This window comes from Kogia breviceps, chromosome 11, assembly GCF_026419965.1.
Source record: "Kogia breviceps isolate mKogBre1 chromosome 11, mKogBre1 haplotype 1, whole genome shotgun sequence".
NCBI lineage: Eukaryota > Metazoa > Chordata > Mammalia > Artiodactyla > Physeteridae > Kogia > Kogia breviceps.
In genome coordinates this window covers 80,180,197-80,201,751 of record NC_081320.1, presented here as the reverse complement: position 1 = coordinate 80,201,751, position 21,555 = coordinate 80,180,197, and positions in this window count along the sequence as shown.

Sequence of the window (21,555 nt, the reverse complement as noted above, 5' to 3'; positions counted from 1 at the left end):
CTCCAACGCTGCTAGTCAGATACTTCGAGCAGCGGGGTCTAAAAAACCGTGCCACAGTCAGATGTTAGTAATACATCATAAGGCATTAACTTCTGTGACAAATACTGCTACTCGCCTGCCCAACATCCATTCTCCTTTTATTTTACAATGAGAGTCCCAGTTTTATCCATCAGGGTTAATATGCTCAGCTAAAACAGTTTGCTTCCCCAGTATCCACTGCAGTGGTGTTGCAAGAAGGGGGTTACCCCTTCCAGGGGCCAAGAGTGGGCTCTTGTCTAACACTCAGAAATGAACTGTCTAAGGACGTGCTGACAAAGCAAGAGACTATATTGGGAAGGGGGAAAGCACAGGGTAAGGGAACCCTGGAGAACTGCTCTGCCACATGGCTTGCAATCTCAGGTTTATGCTAATGGAATTAGTTCCTGGGTTGTCTCTGGCCAATCATTCTGACTCAGGGTCCTTCCTGGTGGCACTCGCATCACTCAGCCAAGATGGATTCCAGCGGGAATTTCTGCGAGGATTCTGGGAGGTTGGTAGAACATATGGACTGGCATCTCCTCTCTCCTTTTGACCTTTCCCAAGTTGTTCCAGTTGGTGGTAGCTTGTTAGTTCCGCGTTCCTTACCAGGACCTCCTGTTCAAGTGGCTACTATCTTTCCTGGCCAGGGCTGGAAGTTTCAGTCAGTGTTTCCCTTAACAGTGGGAGTGGGGGTGACATAATTCAGATAAAAAAGGTGCAGGCAGAACTTTCTGGAGAAGTTAACATTTCCTGTTTAAAATGGCAAAACCTCTGATGGAGGAGGTCTTGGTCTCTGTATTGGCTTTCGGTGTCTTCTCCTTTTTCCTGACTGAAATATGGACCTAATGCCTGGAGAGGCAGCAGCTCTCTTGCCATCATGACATTGAAAACCACAGACTCAAGATGGTAGAGCTGGAAGAAGCAGCCTGGATCCTTCATGCTTTGTGGACTCTGCCTTCCTACTGTTTCTTGGTGTCTAGGTTTGGGTTTCCACAGAAGCAGCCCTCAGACAAAAATTCAACTGTTGTTCATTTGGGAAGTAATCCCAGGAAATGGTGACACAGGGAAGGGAAGGAAGCCAAAAATGGTGTGTCATCTATTCAGTTACCACAGTGGGAAACTGGAGCTTAGTCTCACTAGGGAAGTCCAAGAGACCATGTAGCACACATACCAGAATTATCCCACCAAGGGGAGAGGGGGTTGGAGCATGCACCCATGAAATCCCATCTATCCTTGGGGGAGGGCTGCTTTTGCAGGGCATTAATTCTCCAGCACACTGGCTTGCCGTACACACAGGCCAGACATACTTCCGCAGCCTGAAAAAACCCTCAGACCAAGGTTGAGGATATTTTCAGTAGCAGTGAGAAGCATATAGACAGGCATCTGCTGCACCTGGTAAAACTCAATCCAGACTCTGTTACCAAGTCAAACACAACTCTAGCTGAAAATCACCTTAGGAGTATTCTGATTTTGAAAGAAGTTCTCACCTCTATCACAAGAACATAGAAGGCAAAATTATTTAACACTAAGTTATATACCTGTAATGGCAGAGTGCAAAGCAACATATTTAGAGGCAGGAAGCCTTTTCTAGCAAACTTTAAAACACACTATATAGGCAACCACATACTCTGCCAACGGGGGCAGGCAGCAGGCTTCTCCACAATGTGGGGATTTTGATATAACACTCAGAGCTTATAAATATGTTATCCACACAGAATATTTTCTACTTAGTCTAGATTTTATTTTCTTGCTGCTGGGCAAATCAAAGAGACTTTCCATGAGTTCAGGAAAAAGCATTCTCCAGGTAGGGAAAGCTCCCATCCTTCTAAATGATTAGCATCCTTATGCATGACTGAGAAGATGAAATAAGAAGAAAGCTACTCAGAAAAGCACATGGTAGCAAGCTGAGACAAGGCAGAAATGTGAAGAAAGATGAAAAGAACAAATTCATAAAGTTCTTGAATGTAGAAACTGGAAGTGAGGACACTGAGATCATCTTTTATTCTTGTCCGAGCCCTCTGGATGACCTCGAGGAGAATGAAAGCAGCGTGGGGAGGAGAAGGGCCCCAGCCTCAATTCCACACCACTGCCCATCACCCCACTCTGCACAGCACCTGGGTTAAGGGTTGGCCGCAGCCAAGGCAACACAGACTGGAAATTAAGCAGGCCTAAAAATTCAAAGTTCAATGATTTCAAAGAAAAACTCAGCAGAAAAAGCAGCTATCACTGAGGGGCAGAGAGCAGCAGTAGCTGCAATGATACTGTAACCCCCTCTCCACTGACCCAAGGAATGAGCTTTGGGCCGGCAGGGCCAGAGTACCACCAGGACAAAAAACAATAATAAAAACAAAAACAAAAGAAAAAGCAATAAGCCCAAGGTCATGGAGGAGAAGGGGAACTGCTTTCTTTTTAAAGAATTTTAAGAACTTTTCATGGTCTCAGATATTTCCAAATCAGGTTTCAACACAGCCAAAGGGCATGCAATTAAGCAAATGCTTTTGCTACCTAAGAGTAAATGCTTTACTTTCTTTGTTGTTGTATAAATCACAACGATGGAATTGTCCTTCTTGAATCACCAATGCAGGCTCCGAAGTGATCTTCATCATCTCTTTCTTAGGAGTTTGTTGGCCTGGTCTCTTAAGAGTAAATAAGACCTTTGAGAATCTCAGCTTACAAGCTTATCCACAACATGAGATACATCTATCTTTTCCATGTCTTAGAGTTGTTGTCAAAGTCAAAACAGAAAATGTATCATCTATGAGAAATGGCTTGTAAACTGAGAGTAAATGTAAAGGACTATTATTACTAACATTGTGGTTGTCCCCTAAGCAGATCTGCGTTTGCTGTTTATACAATATTAGTGGGACCTTGGATAATACAATAATATAATGTGACTGAGGATTAAATGAGATAGTATGTATTCAGACCTAGCACAGGCCCTAGCACATTATACGCTCTGTATGTGTTGGCTATTGTTATCATTATCACCATCACCACCACCACTGCCAACAGCACCACCCTCATCATCATCAGCATGTCGCATTTATTTTAAATTATAAATGCCCCCAATTAGTGAACATTCTCTTGCCTTGATTCATGAGCATTTGTCGCTTGTGTTTCCTTTTTGAGCCAATCTCTAAGCCACCAAACAGCATCAGAAAAGTGAGAAATAAGACTTTTAATGATACCCTGAGAGGTTCTTCTCTTCCAAAAGATAAGTAATGAATGAATGTGAGGTTACTTTGAAAACCAAATAATATACCCTCCATATTGTTATTACTTTTGCCCAGTTTTTATTTTTGTCAACAGCACTCACACAGGTGTTGTCACCATCAAGCCTGGGAAATGTAGAAAAGGAGGCTGGACCTTTTCAACTGAACAGTCATGGAGCAGATTTTTCATTAGCCCTGGAGCTAGTCAAAGGTAGTTTAGCCACCTGTGGACAACTCAGGTCCATCTCATCCATCACACTTCCAAAAACTCATAGCATCACAGAATGTGAATGCTGGAAAAGCCCTCAGCAATCTAGTCAATCCTTTCGTTTTATAGATGGGGAAACTGGGATAAAGAAAAATAAAGGACTTGAACAATACCCAGATAACGAGAGGTGGGAACAGGGCCAGAACCCATGTCTACTTAACTCTCAACCCAGTGTTCTTTCACTACCTGGTGCCACCTCTTCTTGCAGTCAGGTGGCACAGTCAGAGCCGTGGCAGGAAGGGTGGCAGGAAGGCAGCTCATGCAGGTGGGAGAAGCCAGGAGCAGCTGGAAATTAGCTGGCTGCAGTGAAGATGAAACATACATGGAAACAAGCCCCAGGAACAGATAGAGGCAGGCATGAAACAAGGCAAGAATGGAGCAGACCTGTTCAAAGGGTAGGAAGAACAGATGGGAGCCCAAATCCAGCTGGCAGGGACATCAAGCCAAGCTGTCAGAGACAATTACCTGAGATCCAGACTCATGGGACTTGCTGTGTTACTAGTTCCACATCTCTAGGAAGTCCAGCTCTGACCTGGAGTGACCAGGACTGAGGGATGGACTATCATTCTGAGATATAAAGGGTTGACTTTGGTTTCTGATGTTATTTTGATTATGGGTGTTCCAACCTTACCATTCCAAAGGGTCTCATGTGATGAAAGCTTAGGTCAAGTGTGGAAACCACAGGCTGACAGTAAGAGTTTCACAAATCCTGAGTACAAAAGCCTGGAAAAATGAAGCAGGAATTTCCTCCCAACCCCGGATACTGAGAGCATTCACCAGGACTGAGTTTCTGCAAGAGCTGACGATTAGGAGAATCAGAAGAAACTGGTCCTTAATGAAAGGAAATTTTCATGTTTGTCCCATGACTTACATGCGACTTAAAAAATAAATCTTAAAAATCAAATCCTTTTATTCTGAGGCAAATATATAGAATGTGTGAAAGATCACATTTTCTACCTATTAGCATTTCCTGAGTAGAATAATAGCTTAGCTTTGTGGAGATAAAGAGGGCACCTGAGGCAGAAAATAGTGTGTATAATGGCACAGAAGTAAGAAACAGCACTCCTTGACCAAAGAACAGCAAGGATGACTGGAGAATGGGGTGTGTGTCAGACAGCAACCAGAGAAAGGGTTGGAAAAGCAGGCAGAAGTTAGGACTTGGAGGGCTTTGCATACTAGATGGGGTCCTTTGGACTTTATCACAATAGATCCTCATAATGAGTCTCAAGTATAGTCGGTCATCATCATTCATACATATGATATTTGCAAATTCTCCTACTCACTAAAATTTATTTGTAACACCCAAATCAATACTTGCAGTGCTTTCTCGGTCACTCACAGACATGTGCAGAGCAGCAAACATTTTTGTACACATTCCCAGATGAGGTGAAACAAGGAGGTATTCTTTTGGTCTCAGTTCTCATACTATAAACCAGGGCCCTTTCTGCCGTCTATTTAGTGCCACATTTTTCACATTTTGTGCTTTGTATTAGTGATTCCACTGTTTACGGTAGTCCCCAACTGCACTGCTGGAGTGCTGCACAGCAAGAAGGCAGAGAAAATGCGTATGTTAGACAGGCTGCACTCCGACGTGAGTCACAGTGCTGTTGGCTGTGCGTTTAATGTTAATGAATCAGTGATAGATATTAAATGTTTTTAAAAAGAAATACACATAAAACAGCATCACGTATTGATAGATTAATTAAACTTTTGTGACAGAGGCTCACAGGAACCTAACTCTGCATTTCCCCCTAGGAGTATTGATTCAGTATTCACTAATTCAGAGTTCTCATCGCCTTTACAGAACATAACTACCACAAATAAAGAGATTCCACTGGACTTAGCACAGCTTTGTTTTATTTTACTTTTAAATTTCCATTTCACAAATGGTGAACCTAAATCTCACAAGGCTGAGACTTGCCCAAAGCTCCATACCTACTAAATGATGGAGCCAGAACTTGAACCCAAATGGTGTGACCCCCAACTCCCATCATATTTCTACTCTGAAACACTGAAGATGCTAAAATAACAGAAATGCCAGTGTCCGGCAGACCAGGTCTCAGAAATCTGCAGTCAGCTACACCACAAAACTGAAAGATAGTTCACTGCAAGTCTGTAAGGATGCCTAGCCAGCTCCTGGTTGAAGGGAATGGCCAGGTAAAGCACTAGAATCCTGTGTGGCTCCACCTGAGCTGGGCTTTACAAAGATTAGACTTATCAGTGGCTTGTTACAGGACCCACAGTGAGCTGTTGGCAGTCCCTGGAGGAGCCCAGTGTCTTAACATTCCACATGCAGCAGAGCCTGGTGGCCTGGAGTCAGTCAGATAATAGCAGCCTGGTGTATGTACACTTAATGGTCCCTCCAGCAACTCCAAAGCCCTCCTTCTGCTTCCAAGTCCTGATATATTTTTAAGGAAGACTGAACAGATTATGAAGGAAATCAATGAAGGGCATGGTATTGTGAGGGAGCAAAGTATGAAAAGGAGGCCATGGGGTGAAGTAAAACGACTGCTTTCTGCTCAGGCTGTGCTCCTTTGGGGTTCTTAGATGCCTGTTTTACATCCAGCTGGTCTGCATGAAAATGTAAACACAACTCGTGAGTGGTGAAGTGTGTGTGTGTGTGTGTGTGTGTGTGTGTGTGTGTGTGTGTGTGCGCGTGTGTGTGTGCATGTTGGGCAAATGGGGTGAGGGGAACCAAAATATCAGAAGAAAAAAAAAAAGGAGAATTCTCCCATCTGCTATATTAGTAATTGACCATCTCTACAAGATCCCCTTCAAATTTGCCCAGATTTGTTCCTTCAAAGAGAAAAAAATCAAAATTGAAAAGCGTCAAACTAGACAGCAGCAGCTCCAGGTTAATCATGGAGTTTGTCTTATCAGCCCCAGCTTCTCCTTCCAAGAGTTTCTGCCCCCTCTCAGATGCTCAGGACCCCATGGTCTCACCCTATGTCCCCCCTCTAAGAAGCATCGGATTTATTGTGTAAAGGCACCATGCAGGCCACCTAATCAGAACATGTACCCAAGACAGGGATATACACTTTGGCACTATTAAAAGGGTCCTTCAACCTCCACTGGAACACTGTTCTCCCTGTAAAGTTGTGGGGGAGGGTTCCTCTAATGACAGGGTCAGCAAACTACAGCCCACAGGCCAAATCTGGCCTGCCACCCGCTTTTGTAAATAGTATTTTACTGTCACACAGCCATGCTTATTATGTATTGCCTATGGCTACTTTCATACTACAGTAGCAGAGCTGAGTAAATATGACAAAGACTGTATGGCCTATAAAGTCTAGAATATCTACTATTTGTCCCTTTAGTGAAAAAGTTTTCCAGATCTTGCTTTAAATGAAATGGAATGGTTTTCTTACATTACACTGAAATCTGCAATCTGCCCTGTTGGCCATCATTCTCCCCTGGAGTGCCATGGGAGGCTATGTCCTCTTCTATCAGACAGCTCACTCCTGTTCACCATCAGACAACCCTTTGGTTATGTATAATCAATCACTGTGGTTTGCTCTTGGTTCTCTCTTCCCTGAGATGGAAAACCCTGCCATGTTCACTCATTGCTTGTATTTTAGAAGGGGACCAATGCACACCCATACCTGATCATGCTCTGCATTTTAAGGAAGCGCTGTATTTCTCGTGCCCACTCCCTCCCCTCCCCTCTGCCCCAGAAATCTTTGGGTTCTTAAACTTAAGTACTTAAACATATAGTGCTAGATATAACTTGTACTTATTTAGCAACAATTCCCTTTACAAAGAGCCTGTCTGGTGAGATTGGCTTTGCCTATTAATCAATTTGCAGCCCCTAGCCAAATGGGTAGGGTAACAAGCGAATGTAGACAAGAAGGAAAATATGTTTGAATTCCATTTGGCTGGATATTAGAATCAATGATTGCTGTAGAAAAAAAAAAGACCTTATAGACCAATTCTTTTATTTGCAGAGGATTGCAGAGGAGTGAGCAGAGACCCAGAGAGCTTATAGAACTTGCCCAAGGTCACAAAACTGAGCAGTGGTGAGATTCAGACCAGAACTCAGGTGTTCTGGCTCCAGGATCATTCTTTCCACTGTTGTTTTTATTTTCATCTCTCCATATGACTAATTCCCTTAGAGCTATAGTAAAAAATGTTTTGGGCATCTCAATGAACATAACTGGGATAAGAGAAGATCTGTTCTAGGCCATATTACCCTATATACAAAGATTCCTCTTCATCCCACTTTCCCCCAACTCTCTGAGGCTTTGGAGTCAGGCCTACGACAGTCAGAAAAAATCATCAACATTTATATAACTGATATAATTTACTGAGCACTTACTATGTACCAAGCAGTCTGACAACTGCTTTTACACTGATCATCTAATTTAATCCTTACAACAACAAGAAGATATTATTATTATCCACATTGTATGACTCAGAAAACCAGGTTTTAAAAGAGCTAGCTGAGTGGCCATTTGGTGGAACTGGGATCCCACAAGCAGACAATCTAACTATAGAGCTGGAGCCCCATGGCCCCCATACTCTCCTCCTCCTGTTGTTGAAATCTCACTGGAGCTTAGTTACTGCATGACACAGAGCCAAGTCTTTTCACAGAGGCATTGTTTGGTTGTCCTTTCCCTAATACTCTTCATCTCTTTCTCTTCTTCCATTTTCATGTGCAATCAAGCAATGATTTTTTTGTTCAATCAGAAAAGATCTATAATGGTCCCATTACAAATCTACATTTCCTTTTCCTGTTTCTCCTCTTATTTTTCTCTCCTTTCATTTTTTTTCTTCTCCCTTTAATGGTTTACATCTGCCTGAAGTGCCCACAGGTATTCCCAACTCAGACAAGGCATGCAGGAGTAAGAGTTTGCTCTGCTTTGGATCCTGTTCTGTTAAAGCCACAGTCCACGCTACTGACCCTACCTCCTCCACAGCAGGCACCTGACTGTGGCCTTAGAAAGGGACAAACTTGGACCCTAAATTCAGTTCTGCTCATATTGGATCTTTCTACACCACACACTATAAGTGATGCTGGAATACAAAAAGAAAATACAGTCCCTGCCTTCCTGTAGTTTATTGCCTGGTGGGGGTCAGGAAAACTTCTAGGCAAAGAAAAATGCTTAATCTGAGTATTTTAAGATCAGTAAGACCAGCCAAATCCAGAAAGAGAAAGAAGGTGTGGGTTCATGTAGAGGATCTAACATGCATGGATCCTCAGTCTAGGGTCCACTGAAGATGAAGGAATCCCTTGAGCCTATTCACGGGGTAAGACTAAGAGTCCTTTACTCATATAACAGCCATGATTCAGCAAGCGTTTGCACTGTATCTTATGCCTTTTAAATGTTATCTCATTAATTCTTTACAACGAACTACTGGGTAGGTAGCATCAGCCCCACTGTATAGATCTTATGGGCTTAAACTGGCTTGCCCAGTTTAGGAAGATAGGAAGTGACTCAGATGAAACTGGAAAAGTGCTTATTCTGATTTTCAAGTCCATGCTCCTTACCTCTACATACATTTCTGCCCTCCCTGGAGCAGTGTGAGCTTCTCCTTTCCAACCTGAGATATACTGACCCATTATTCACTGGGAGCTTTTATAAGAGGTGAAGTTGGGGGTTGAATATGCTCAAAAGGGTTACATGAACCCTGAGGGCAAATTGTCAGGAAGAGCATGGGAAGTTGTGCCCTCCTAGTGGCATTCCCCATTCCAGAGGTGCTCGATGGCAGAGCAAGAAAAGCAAATGGTGTTCAAGGGCAATGTACCGTGTTTGTGTCCTCTCTCTCTGTCACACTTTGCAAAGCTGGCATTTTTGCAGGGCCCCTTAGATTGGCTCTTGAGGCCTGTGTCTCCCTCCCCACCATTACTAGGCCCCTGCCTTATGCCTGGATGTCTGGATGCTTGCTGATGTACAACAGGTGGCTCTGCAGTCCCTCAGGGCTCCCAGCACCCCTGGGCTCCAAGCTGAGCTCCTGACCGCTGGCTCCAGCACAATCTTGGCCTGGAAATTACCAACTGCTTTTGGTAATGACATGGCCAATGATGGATAAATGTTTTACTCCTTCTTCCAGATCCCTTACTAAACTTAAGTATCCAGTACTTTAAAAAAACAAACAAAAAAACCCCTGCAAAACACAAAGTCAGCAGGTTTACAATAATTAAACAAAGCCCTGAAGGCAGAACTGATGCAAAACCCATGTCCAGAGCAGTGAGGGAAGCTGCAGGTTGGAGCTTGTGTTTGCACCTCCCTTTGGGCCCAGCAGCTGGGGCCTGGCCATGTGGGTTTGAGGACCAGCTGCAAGATGGGGAAACCAGGACTCCTTAGAACAGAAGCTAGGTTCTGAGACTAAAAGAGTTGTGTGAGGCCAATAAACACTGGATTTGTTTTCCCCTAAAGGCCCCCAGGGTATTAGTTATAGTCAGAACAATCTTCTTAAATCTAACTCTATGTTTTCTGTCTGCCAGTCTTATGTCTGAGCAGGGTTAAGTTCTGGGAGACAGTTACCTGTGGCCGGCACCCAACACTTGAGAAAGCAGAAGGGTTTAAAGTCAGAACTGGATGAAGCAATGTCTCAGTCACTTGCTGGTTGTGGAACCCAGGCACAGCCCAAATCTCCCTGAGCCTGTTTCTAACCTATAAGATGAACAAAAGATGTATTATACAGACACGAAAACCCTACTGTGAGAATCAACTGAGTTAATCTATGCAGAGGGCAGATATATAGTAGGAGCTTAATCCCCTTTGGTGAAGACTTATTTGTTTATATGTCAGTTTTACATTCAGAAAACTATCAGAACACAACATTTATTGTATTGTAATTATTACTTTATAACTCCCTTTTCTTATTTGATTTAGAAACCCTTAAGAAGAGTTTTCACCAAATGTTTGCTGAATCAGTGAATGAAAAGATGGAAGGACAAGAAAAGGAGAGAGCAGTGGAAAGAAAGATTTTAATAAATACATATGGGAATTTCCTTCTAGCTATTATGTATTCCCCTCAGCACATTTACCCTGAGAAAACTATAATTCAAAAAGAGTCATGTACCACAATGTTCACTGCAGCTCTATTTACAATAGCCAGGACATGGAAGCAACCTAAGTGTCCATCAACAGATGAATGGATAAAGAAGATGTGGTACATATATACAATGGAATATATGTATTTATAATAGCTCTCTAACATTTTGTTTGCTAAATCTAAAATTCTGGGCCCACTCAGAATCCATTTCTATTGGCTTCTTTTTTTCTTGAGTATGGACCGTGCTTTCCTGTTTCTTTACAAGCCTCATTTTTAAAATTTAGATAATATTTTATAACAACTCTTGATTCTGATTTTTTTCCCCTGAGGTATGGTTTTCTTTGTTTGTTTGCTTTTAGCTAAAGGAGCAAGTTGTCTTGACTTGAGCTGCAAAATTCCTCTCTGCCATAGTGAGCATACACTGATATCTCTCGTCAGTTTCTTATTCCTATCTTCATTTTTAAACCTGGGTTTCTAGGGATTACATTGAGGGCAACCAACAATTTGAGTAGAGGTTGTTCTCACTCTGATCTCTCTAAGTGTCCACCCACACCTCTACCAATCTATTCATCTATGTGTTAGGAAGAGTTCAAAGTTCAGCCAGTTCTCAAGTCTGCCTTGACTTTCACTTACCACTGGACTCTCCTGCGACTCTCCTCAGCATGCACCTAGTTTCATGGTCAGTCAAGGGTAGGTTGGAGAGCTTACTTAGCCCTTCGAACACTTAACTCTCACTTCCAGGATTTCCTTTTTAAATACCTAATTTTCCACCATTTGCTCATACTTGCTCTGGAACCCCAACAAACATAGGCTAGCACAGTTGTAGATTTTCCCAGTTCATTTTATACTGAGTTTTGTACTTTTTCTGAAAACACCCAGATTTTCTGTCCTCTGCCACTTACTGAGTCCAATATCCTTGGCAGCAAAGCTGCTTGTTTTTGCTGGCCAATTCTGCAATGGCAAAACCACAATTCTTGCCAACAGATCTGTGTGTGGAGGTGTGGATGGTGGTGGCAAGATTATAGCAATCCCAGAATGTAGGTTGCAGACTCTGATGTTCTCATCAAAAGCTCTTGTAGTTTTTCACAAATAAATGCATCTCAATTTTTTGTCTGCCTCTGGTCAATCTCTAGATTCCTGAAATTATTTTTCTTATACTTTTTTCCAGTTTTATACTTATTTTGAGGAGAAAAAGATTTGTCAGTTTCTTGATGCCACCATAGCCAGAAGTTCTGCTATCTCTCTGAACTATCTGAAGTTTATTAATATATACTGAATGGAACTAATTTTATATTTTACTATATGGCTATCCAGATGCCTCACATTACTTATTAAAATAGCTATCTTTTCCCCAGTGATTTTAGATGCCACATTTATCATATATATTAAATTTCTGTATGCATTTGGTCTGTCTCTGGATTTTCTATTTTATTCCACAGGTCTATTTATGTTCCAGTACTATTTTAATTATAGAGACTTTGTAGTGTGTTTTAATATCTAATAGGTCCCTTCTCTCCACCACTACCCCCCACCACATACACAAGAGCTATTCTTTCATGGTTTTTTTTTTAACATAAACTTTTAGTATCCGCTTGTCTAGCTACATAAAGAAAAGTATGTTAGCTTTTTTGCTGTGGTTACATTAAATTTATAAGTTAATTTTAAGAGAACCAACATACTGATGATACTGAGATATCTTATCCAAGAACAAAGGATGTGTTTCTACTTGTTCAAATCTACTTTTTGTTGCTCAGAAGTATTTTATGGTTTTCCTCATAAAGGATTTTCACATATCTTGTTAAGCTTATTCCAAATTATCTTTTTTGTTGTCCTAATCACATTTAAAATTCTAATAGCATTGACCTTTAACCTCAAATCAAAACTCATCCACGATGAGATAAAAAGAATATGGACCTCAGAGTCAACTAAACCTGAATTCAAATTCTGACCCTTTCTCTTCTTTACCATGTGACCTTAAATAAGTTATAACCTCTCTGAGCCTCAGATTCTTCACCTATAAATTGGAGATGATGAAATCCACCTCTAAGGGATATTTTGAGGATGAAATAAAATAGCCTATAGAAAATGCGAACAAACTTGTCACCACCACCCCCATTTCATGATATGATCACTGATTCTTGGACTCCGAGCTTTCATTTTTATGTATTTCATATTTGTTGCTTATCCTCACAGCTACATCTGCTGGATCTCTGCTGATACTTTATCAATAAATTGGTGGGGTTAGAATTGGTGTGTAAACAAGGAAGCACAGTGTATTTTTTAACCTTTTATATCAGGAACTATTCAAAGCGTGCAATATGTTTGCTTTTCAGGTTTCTTAATAATCATCTAACCCCCACTTTAGGATTATTTCACTGGCAATATTTTGAGGAATAAGAAATAAAATTCAGATCCAAAAACACATAATCTCCCCTCTGTTAGTTTTGAGCTCTACAAAGGGGTAGGGAGGGAAAGGAAAGAAATCCCAACAATATTTCAAGGTCTCCTCCAGCCCCAGGATTTTATTCACGACTCACCATTCCCTCAGTATCTCATCCCACATACTCTGTTCATTCCTCTGTCTCTATTTTCTCTCCATACAGATGAAGTAATCACCCTCAATGCCAGGAGAGGTGCTTTGAGACCCTAAGATAAAAGGTTTTGGGCCCCTAAACATGGAATTTGGGATTGCTTGATAGTATATATCTCTGAACCTTTATTCAGCCCTGAACATCTCTGTAATCTTGCTCCCTTTCAAAGTGAATACACCACATGGAAAGCTGAGGGTATACTGCCTTAAAGACACCAAATGTCCTATTTTCAGAAAACAGCCTATTCATTTCTGTGGCAGCCCTTGGCTGCTGCTCTGGATTCCCTGAGCCAAACAGAACCTCCCAGAGCAGCTGGGAGAGGCAGGTGCTTCCTGGCTTCTCCAGATTCACACCTGGAGCGAGAATATTTGCAGTCCCATTCTTTGAGACCTGCCCTCACTGCCCTCAATTGGAAGCAACAGCTACTGCCACCCTTCACTACCCACCTTTTGACACACCCCCCAACCCCGGACCTGGCAATATAAGGGACATGGTTTCCTCTTACTGGTGGTTTTCATATTCTTATTCTTTTTTTTTTTTTTTTTGGCAGTGGAATCCTCTTTTCAAATTCAATTTTTTTCTGAAATCCAGGCTAGATAACAAATACTAGTGGAGCAATTCTAGATAAAGGGGGAATGAGGATGAAAGACCCTGCTGATTCACCACCATTCCCCACTCCCAGTCCTCTCAACACCATATACTCACATGCCATGATAAAGTCATATTCACAGAACTCTGGGTTTCCTTGCAGCATAATATGAAACTAATTGGAGAGGAGGAAATATTTACCTCTATGGGTGAAGTTTAAAAAGAAAAAAATGGAGATGGTAGCACCAGATGACATTCCTAACAAGAGTGAAAAGCAGTATTTCAACTTTAGACACCAATGTACAAGCTGGAAAGTCAGGGCACTTGGGCTACACAATCCCCCTGCTATCGAATGACAGTGTGACCTTAGGTGTGTTACTTAAGTTCTCAAGGCTTCAGCTCCTTCTTCAGGTAAGGGTTAGTGATATTGACCCATTCCTTTACATCTTTCTAAGCAGTCACTGGCAAAGGTCTTTCCTCCTCCAATAGCATACTATGAGGAATAACGGGAACTGATGACAAAATATCTTTGCTGCATAAAATTCATGTTTTACAATATTTTGTATGAGTCAAAGGTAATTCCAATTATACCTATACTTAAAATAACCGGAGAGGACCTTTAAGATGGCGGAGGAGTAAGAAGTGGAGATCACCTTCCTCCCCACAAATACATCAAAAATACATCTACATGTGGAACAACTCCTACAGAACACATACTGAACGCTGGCAGAAGACCTCAGACTTCCTAAAAGGCAAGAAACTCTCCCATGTACCTGGGTACAGCAAAATAAAAAAAGGAAAAACAGAGACAAAAGGATAGGGATGGGACCTGCACCTCTGGGAGGGAGCTGTGAAGGAGGAAAAGTTTCCACACACTAAGAAGCCTTTCACTGGTGGAGACGGGGGTGAGCAGGGAGAAGAAGCTTCGGAGTCACAGAGGAGGGTGCAACAACAGGGGTGCAGAGAGCAAAGCGGAGATTCCTGCAAAGCGGAGAGATTCCTGCACAGAGGATCGGTGCCAACCAGCACTCACCAGCCTAAGAGGCTTGTCTGCTCACCCGCCAGGGTGGGTGGGGGCTGAGAGGTAAGGCTCGGGCTTCGGAGGTCAGAACCCAGGGAGAGGACTGGGGTTGGCTGCATGAACACAGCCTGAAGGGGGCTAGTGCACCACAGCTAGCCAAGAGGCAGACCAGGAAAATGTCTGGACCTGCCTAAGAGGCAAGAGACCATTGTTTCAGGGTGCGTGAGAAGAGGGGATTCCTTTCCTGTCTTCCCAGAGAAGGCAGAGCACCGCCTAAATGAGCTCCAGAGACAGGCGCAAGCCACGGGTATCAGCGCAGACCCCAGAGACAGGCATGGAACACTAATGCTGCTGCTGCAGCCACCAAAACTCCTGTGTGCAAGCACAGGTCACTATCCACACTTACCCTCCTGCGAGCCTGTGCAGCCCCCCACTGCCAGGGTCCCATAATCCAGGGACAATTTCCCCAGGAGAACACACGACGCGCCTCAGGCTGTTGCAACTTCACGCTGGCCTCTGCTGCTGCAGGCTCGCCCCACATTCCGTACTCCTCCCTCTGCCCGGCATGAGTGAGCCAGAGCCCCAGAGCCCCAAATCAGCTGCTCCTTTAACCCCCTACTGTCTGGGTGAAGAACAGAGGGTGACCTACACGCAGAGGCAGGGCCAAATCCAAAGATGAACCCCACGAGTTGTGCGAACAAAGGAAAAGGGAAATCTCTCTGTGCAGCCTCAGAGGAGCAGATTAAACCTCCACAATCAACTTGAGGTACCCTGCATCTGTGGACTACCTGTATAGACAATGAATCATCCCAAAACTGAGGCAGTGGACTTTGGGAGCAACTGTAGACTTGGGGTTTGCTTTCTGCATCTAATTGGTTTCTAGTTTTATGTTTACCTTAGTTTAGTATTTAGAGCTTATTATCGTTGGTATATTTGTTTATTGATTTGGTAGCTCACTTCCTATTATTTATATATATATATATATATACATATATATATATATATATACACACACACACACACACACACACATATACATATATTATTCCTATTTTTCTTTTTGTGACTGTGACTGTGTATGTGTATTCTTTTCTGTGTGATTTTGTCTGTATACATTTGCTTTTACCATTTGTCCTAGTGTTATGTATGTCCAGTTCTTTCTATTACAGTTTTTAGTGCTTGTTATCATTGCTGCATTTGTTTATTGGTTTGGTGCTATCTTCCTTTTTTTAAAATTACTTTTATATTTTTAAGCTTTAATATTTATTTTTAAAAATTGTTCATTTTAATTATTTTATTTTTTTCTTTCTATTTTTTTTTCTTTTCTCTCTTTTCTTCTGAGCTGTGTGGCTGACAGGGTTTTAGTGCTCTGGCCAGGTGTCATGCCTGAGCCTCTGAGGTGGGAGAGATGAGTTCAGGACATTGGTCCACCAGACACTTCCCGGCCACTTGTAATATCAATCAGCGAGAGCTCGGCAGAGATCTCTGTCTTGACGCTAAACCCAGCTCCAATCAATGACAGCAAACTCCAGTGCAGGACGCCCCACACAAAACAACTAGCAAGACAGGACCACAACACCACCCATTAGCAGAGAGGCTGCCTAAAATCATAAGGTCGCAGACATGCTAAAACATACCACCGGACGTGGTCCTGCTCACCAGAAAGACAAGATCCAATCTCATCCACCAGAACACAGGCACCAGTCCCCTCCACCAGGTAGCCTAAACAACCCACTGAACCAACCTTAGCCACTGGGGGCAGACACCAAAAACAACGGGAACTACGAACCTGCAGCCTGTGGAATGGAGACCCCAAATACAGAAAGTTAAGCAAAATGAGAAGACAGAGAAATACATAGCAGATGAAGGAGCAAGGCAAAAACCCACCAGACCAAACAAATGAAGAGGAAATAGGCGATCTATCTGAAAAAGAATTCAGAGTAATGATAGTCAAGATGATCCAAAATCTTGGAAATAGAATGGAGAAAATACAAGAAATGCTTAACAAGGACCTAGAAGAACTAAAGAGCAAACAAACAATGATGAACAACACAATAAATGAAACTAAAAATTCTCTAGAAGGAATCAATAGCAGAAAAACTGAGGCAGAAAAATGGATAAGTGACTTGGAAGACAAAATAGTGGAAATAACTACCACAGAGCAAAATAAAGAAAAAATGAAAAGAATTGAGGACAGTCTCAGAGACCTCTGGGAAAACACTTATCGCACCAACATTCGAAATATAGGGGTCCCAGAAGAAGAAGAGAAAAGGAAAGGGACTAAGAAAATATTTGAAGACATTATAGTGAAAAACTTCCCTAATACGGGAAAGGAAATAGTCAATAAAGTCCAGGAAGCACAGAGAGTCCCATACAGGATACATCCAAAGAGAAACACACCAAGACACGTATTAAACAAACTTTCAAAAATTAAATACAAAGAAAAAATATTGAAAGCAGCAAACGAAAAGCAACAAACAACATACAAGAAAATCCTAGAAATGTTAACAGCTGATCTTTCAGCAGAAACTCTGCAAGCTAGAAGGGAGTGGCAGGGGCTTCCCTGGTGGTGCAGTGGTTGAGAATCCGCCTGCTGATGCAGGAGACACGGGTTCGTGCCCTGGTCCGGGAAGATCCCACATGCCGCGGAGCAACTAAGCCCATGAGCCATGGCCACTGAGCCTGCACGTCCGGAGCCTGTGCTCCGCAACGGGAGAGGCCACAACAGTGAGAGGCCCACATACCGCAAAAAAAAAATAAAATAAAATAAAAAAAAAAAAATAGAAGGGAGTGGCAGGATGTTTTTAAAGTGATGAAAGGGGAAAACCTACAACCAAAATTACTCTACCCAGGAAGAATCTCATTCAGATTTGACAGAGAAATTAAAAACTTTACAGACAAGCAAAAGATAAGAGAATTCAGCACCACCAAACCAGCTTTGCAACAAATGGTAAAGAACTTCTCTAGGCAGGAAACACAAAAGAAGGAAAAGACCTACAATAACAAACCCAAAACAATTAAGAAAATGGTAATAGGAACATACATATCGATAATTACCGTAACTGTAAGTGGATTAAATGCTCCAACCAAAAGACACAGACTGGCTGAATGGATACAAAAACAACACCCATATTTATATAGTCTATAAGAGACCCACTTCAGACCTAGGGACACTTACACACTGAAAGTGAAGGGATGGAAAAAGATATGCCACACAAATGGAAATCAAAAGAAAGTTGGAGTAGCAATTCTCATATCAGAAAAAATAGACTTTAAAATAAAGACTATCACAAGAGACAAAGAAGGACACTACATAATGATCAAGGGATCAATCCAAGAAGATATAACAATTATAGATATTTATGCACCCAACACAGGGGCACGTCAATAAATAAGGGAAATGCTAACAGCCATAAAAGGGGAAATCGAGAGTAACGCAATCATAGTAGGGGACTTTAACACGCCACTTTCACCAATGGGCAGATCATACAAAATGAAAATAAATAAGGAAACACAAGCTTTAAATGACACATTTAAAAAGATGGATGGACTTAATTGATATTTATAGGACATTCCATCCAAAAACAACAGAATACACTTTCTTCTCAAGTGCTCATGGAACATTCTCTAGGATAGATCACATCTTGGATCACAAATCAAGACCTGGTAAATTTAAGAAAATTGAAATCATATCAAGTATCTTTTCCAACCATAACACTATAAGAGTAGAAATCAATTACAGGAAAAAAACTGTAAAAAATACATACACATGGAGGCTAAACAATACACTACTAAATAACCAAGAAATCAATGAAGAAATCAAAGAGGAAATCAAAAAATAACTAGAAACATACGACAATGAAAACACAATGACCCAAAAGCTATGGGATTCAGCAGAAGCAGTTCTATGAGGGAAGTTTATAGCAATACAATGCTACCTCAAGAAACAAGAAAACTCTCAAATAAAGAACCTAAACTTAAACCTAAAGCAATTAGAGAAAGAAGAACAAAGAACCTCAAAAGTTGGCAGAGGAAAGACATCATAAAGATCAGATCAGAAATAAATGAAAAAGAAATGAAGGAAATGATAGCAAAGATCAATAAAACTAAAGGGTGGTTCTGTGAGAAGATAAACAAACTGATAAAGCATTAGCTAGAATCATCAAGAAAAAAGGGAAATGACTCAAATCAATAGAATTAGAAATGTAAAGGAGAAGTAACAACTGACACTGCAGAAATACAAAGTATCATGAGAGATTACTACAAGCAACTATATGCCAATAAAATGGACAACCTGGAAGAAATGGACAAATTCTTAGAAAAGCACAATGCTCTGAGACTGAATCAAGAAGAAATCGAAAACAAAAACAGACCAATCAGAAACACTGAAACTGCGACTGTGATTAAAAATCTTCTAACAAACAAAAGTCCAGGACCAGATGGCTTCACAGGCAAATTCTATCAAACATTTAGAGAATGGCTAACACCTATCCTTCTCAAACTCTTCCAAAATATAGCAGAAGGAGGAACACTCCCAAACTCATTCTACCAGGCCACCATGACCCTGATATCAATCTCAGACAAAGATGTCACAAAGAAAGAAACCTACAGGCCAATATCACTGATGAACATAGATGCAAAAATCCTCAACAAAATATTAGCAAACAGAATCCAACAGCACATTAAAAGGATCATACACCATGATCAAGTGGGGTTTATCCCAGGAATGCAAGGATTCTTCAATATACACAGATCAGTCAATGTGATACACCATATTAACAAATTGAAGGAGAAAAACCATATGATCATCTTAATAGATGCAGAAAAAGCTTTTGACAAAATTCAACACCCATTTATGATAAAAACCCTCCAGAAAGTAGGCATAGAGGGAACTTTCCTCAACATAATAAAGGCCATATATGACAAACCCACAGCCAACATCGTTCTCAATGGTGAAAAACTGAAACCATTTCCAGTAAGATCAGAAACAAGACAAGATTGCCCACTCTCACCACTATTATTCAGCATAGTTTTGGAAGTTTTAGCCACAGCAATCAGAGAAGAAGAAAAAAAAAGGAATCTAAATTGGAAAAGAAGTAAAACTGTCACTGTTTGCACATGACATGATACTATACATAGAGAATCCTAAAGATGCTACCAGAAAACTACTAGTGCTAATCAATGAATCTGGTAAAGTAGCTAGATACAAAATTAATGCACAGAAATCTCTCGCATTCCTATACACTAATGATGAAAAATCTGAAAGAGAAATTAAGGAAACGCTCCCATTTACCATTGCAACTAAAAGAATAAAATGCCTAGGAATAAACCTACCTAAGGAGACGAAAGACCTGTATGCAGAAAGGTATAAGACACTTATGAAAGAAATTAAAGATGATACAAACAGATGGAGAGATATACCATGTTCTTGGATTGGAAGAATCAACACTGCGAAAATGACTATACTACCCAAAGCAATCTATAGATTCAATGAAATCCCTGTCAAACTAACAACTGCATTTTTCATAGAACTAGAACAAAAAATTACACAATTTGTATGGAAACACAAAAGCCCCTGAATAGCCAAAGCAATCTTGTGAAGAAAAATGTAACTGGAGCAAGCAGGCTCCCTGACTTCAGACTATACTACAAAGCTACAGTAATCAAGACAGTATGGTACTGGCACAAACACAGAAATATAGATCAATGGAACAGAATAGAAAGCCCAGAGATAAAACCACGCACCTATGATTACTTTATCTTTGATAAAGGAGGCAAGAATATACAATAGAGAGAAGACAGCCTCTTCAATAAGTGGTGCTGGGAAAACTGGACAGCTACGTGTAAAATAATGAAATTAGAACACTCCTTAACACCATACACAAAAATAAACTCAAAATGGATTAAAGACCTAAATGTAAGGCCAAACTAAATCTCTTAGAGGACAACATAGGCAGAACACTCTATGACAAATCACAGGAAGATCCTTTTCAACCCACCTCCTACAGGAAGGGAAATAAAAACAAAAATAAACAAATGGGACCTAATGACACTTAAAAGCTTTTGCACAGCAAAGGAAACCATAAACAAGACGAAAAGACAGCCCTCAGAATGGGAGAAAATATGTGTCAACGAAGCAACTGAGAAAGGATTAATCTCCAAACTATACAAGCAGCTCATGCAGCTAAATATTAAAAAACAAACAACCCAATTCAAAAATGGGCAGAAGACCTAAACAGACATTTCTCCAAAGAAGATATACAGATTGCCAACAAAGTCCTGAAAGGATGCTCAACATCACTAATCATTAGAGAAATGTGAATCAAAACTACAATGAGGTATCACCTGACACCAGTCAGAATGGACATCATCAGAAAGTCTACAAACAATAAATGCTGGAGAGGGTGTGGAGAAAAGGGAACCCTCTTGCACTATTAGTGGGAATGTAAATTGATGCAGCCACTATGGAGAACAGTATGGAGGTTCCTAGAAAACTAAAAACAGAACTACCCTATGACCCAGCAATCCCACTATCGGTCATATACCCTAAGAAAACCATAATTCAAAAAGAGTCATGTACCACAATGTTCACTGCAGCACTATTTACAATAGCCAGGACATGGAAGCAACCTAAGTGTCCATCGAGATGAATGAATAAAGAAGATGTGGCACATATATACAATGGAATACTACTCAGCCATAAAAAGAAACGAAATTGAGTTATTTGTAGTGAGGTGGATGGACCTAGAGTCTGTCATACAGAGTGAAGTAAGTCAGAAAGAGAAAAACAAATACCATATGCTAACACATATGTATGGAATCTAAAAAAAAAAAAGAAAGAAAGGTTCTGAAGAACCT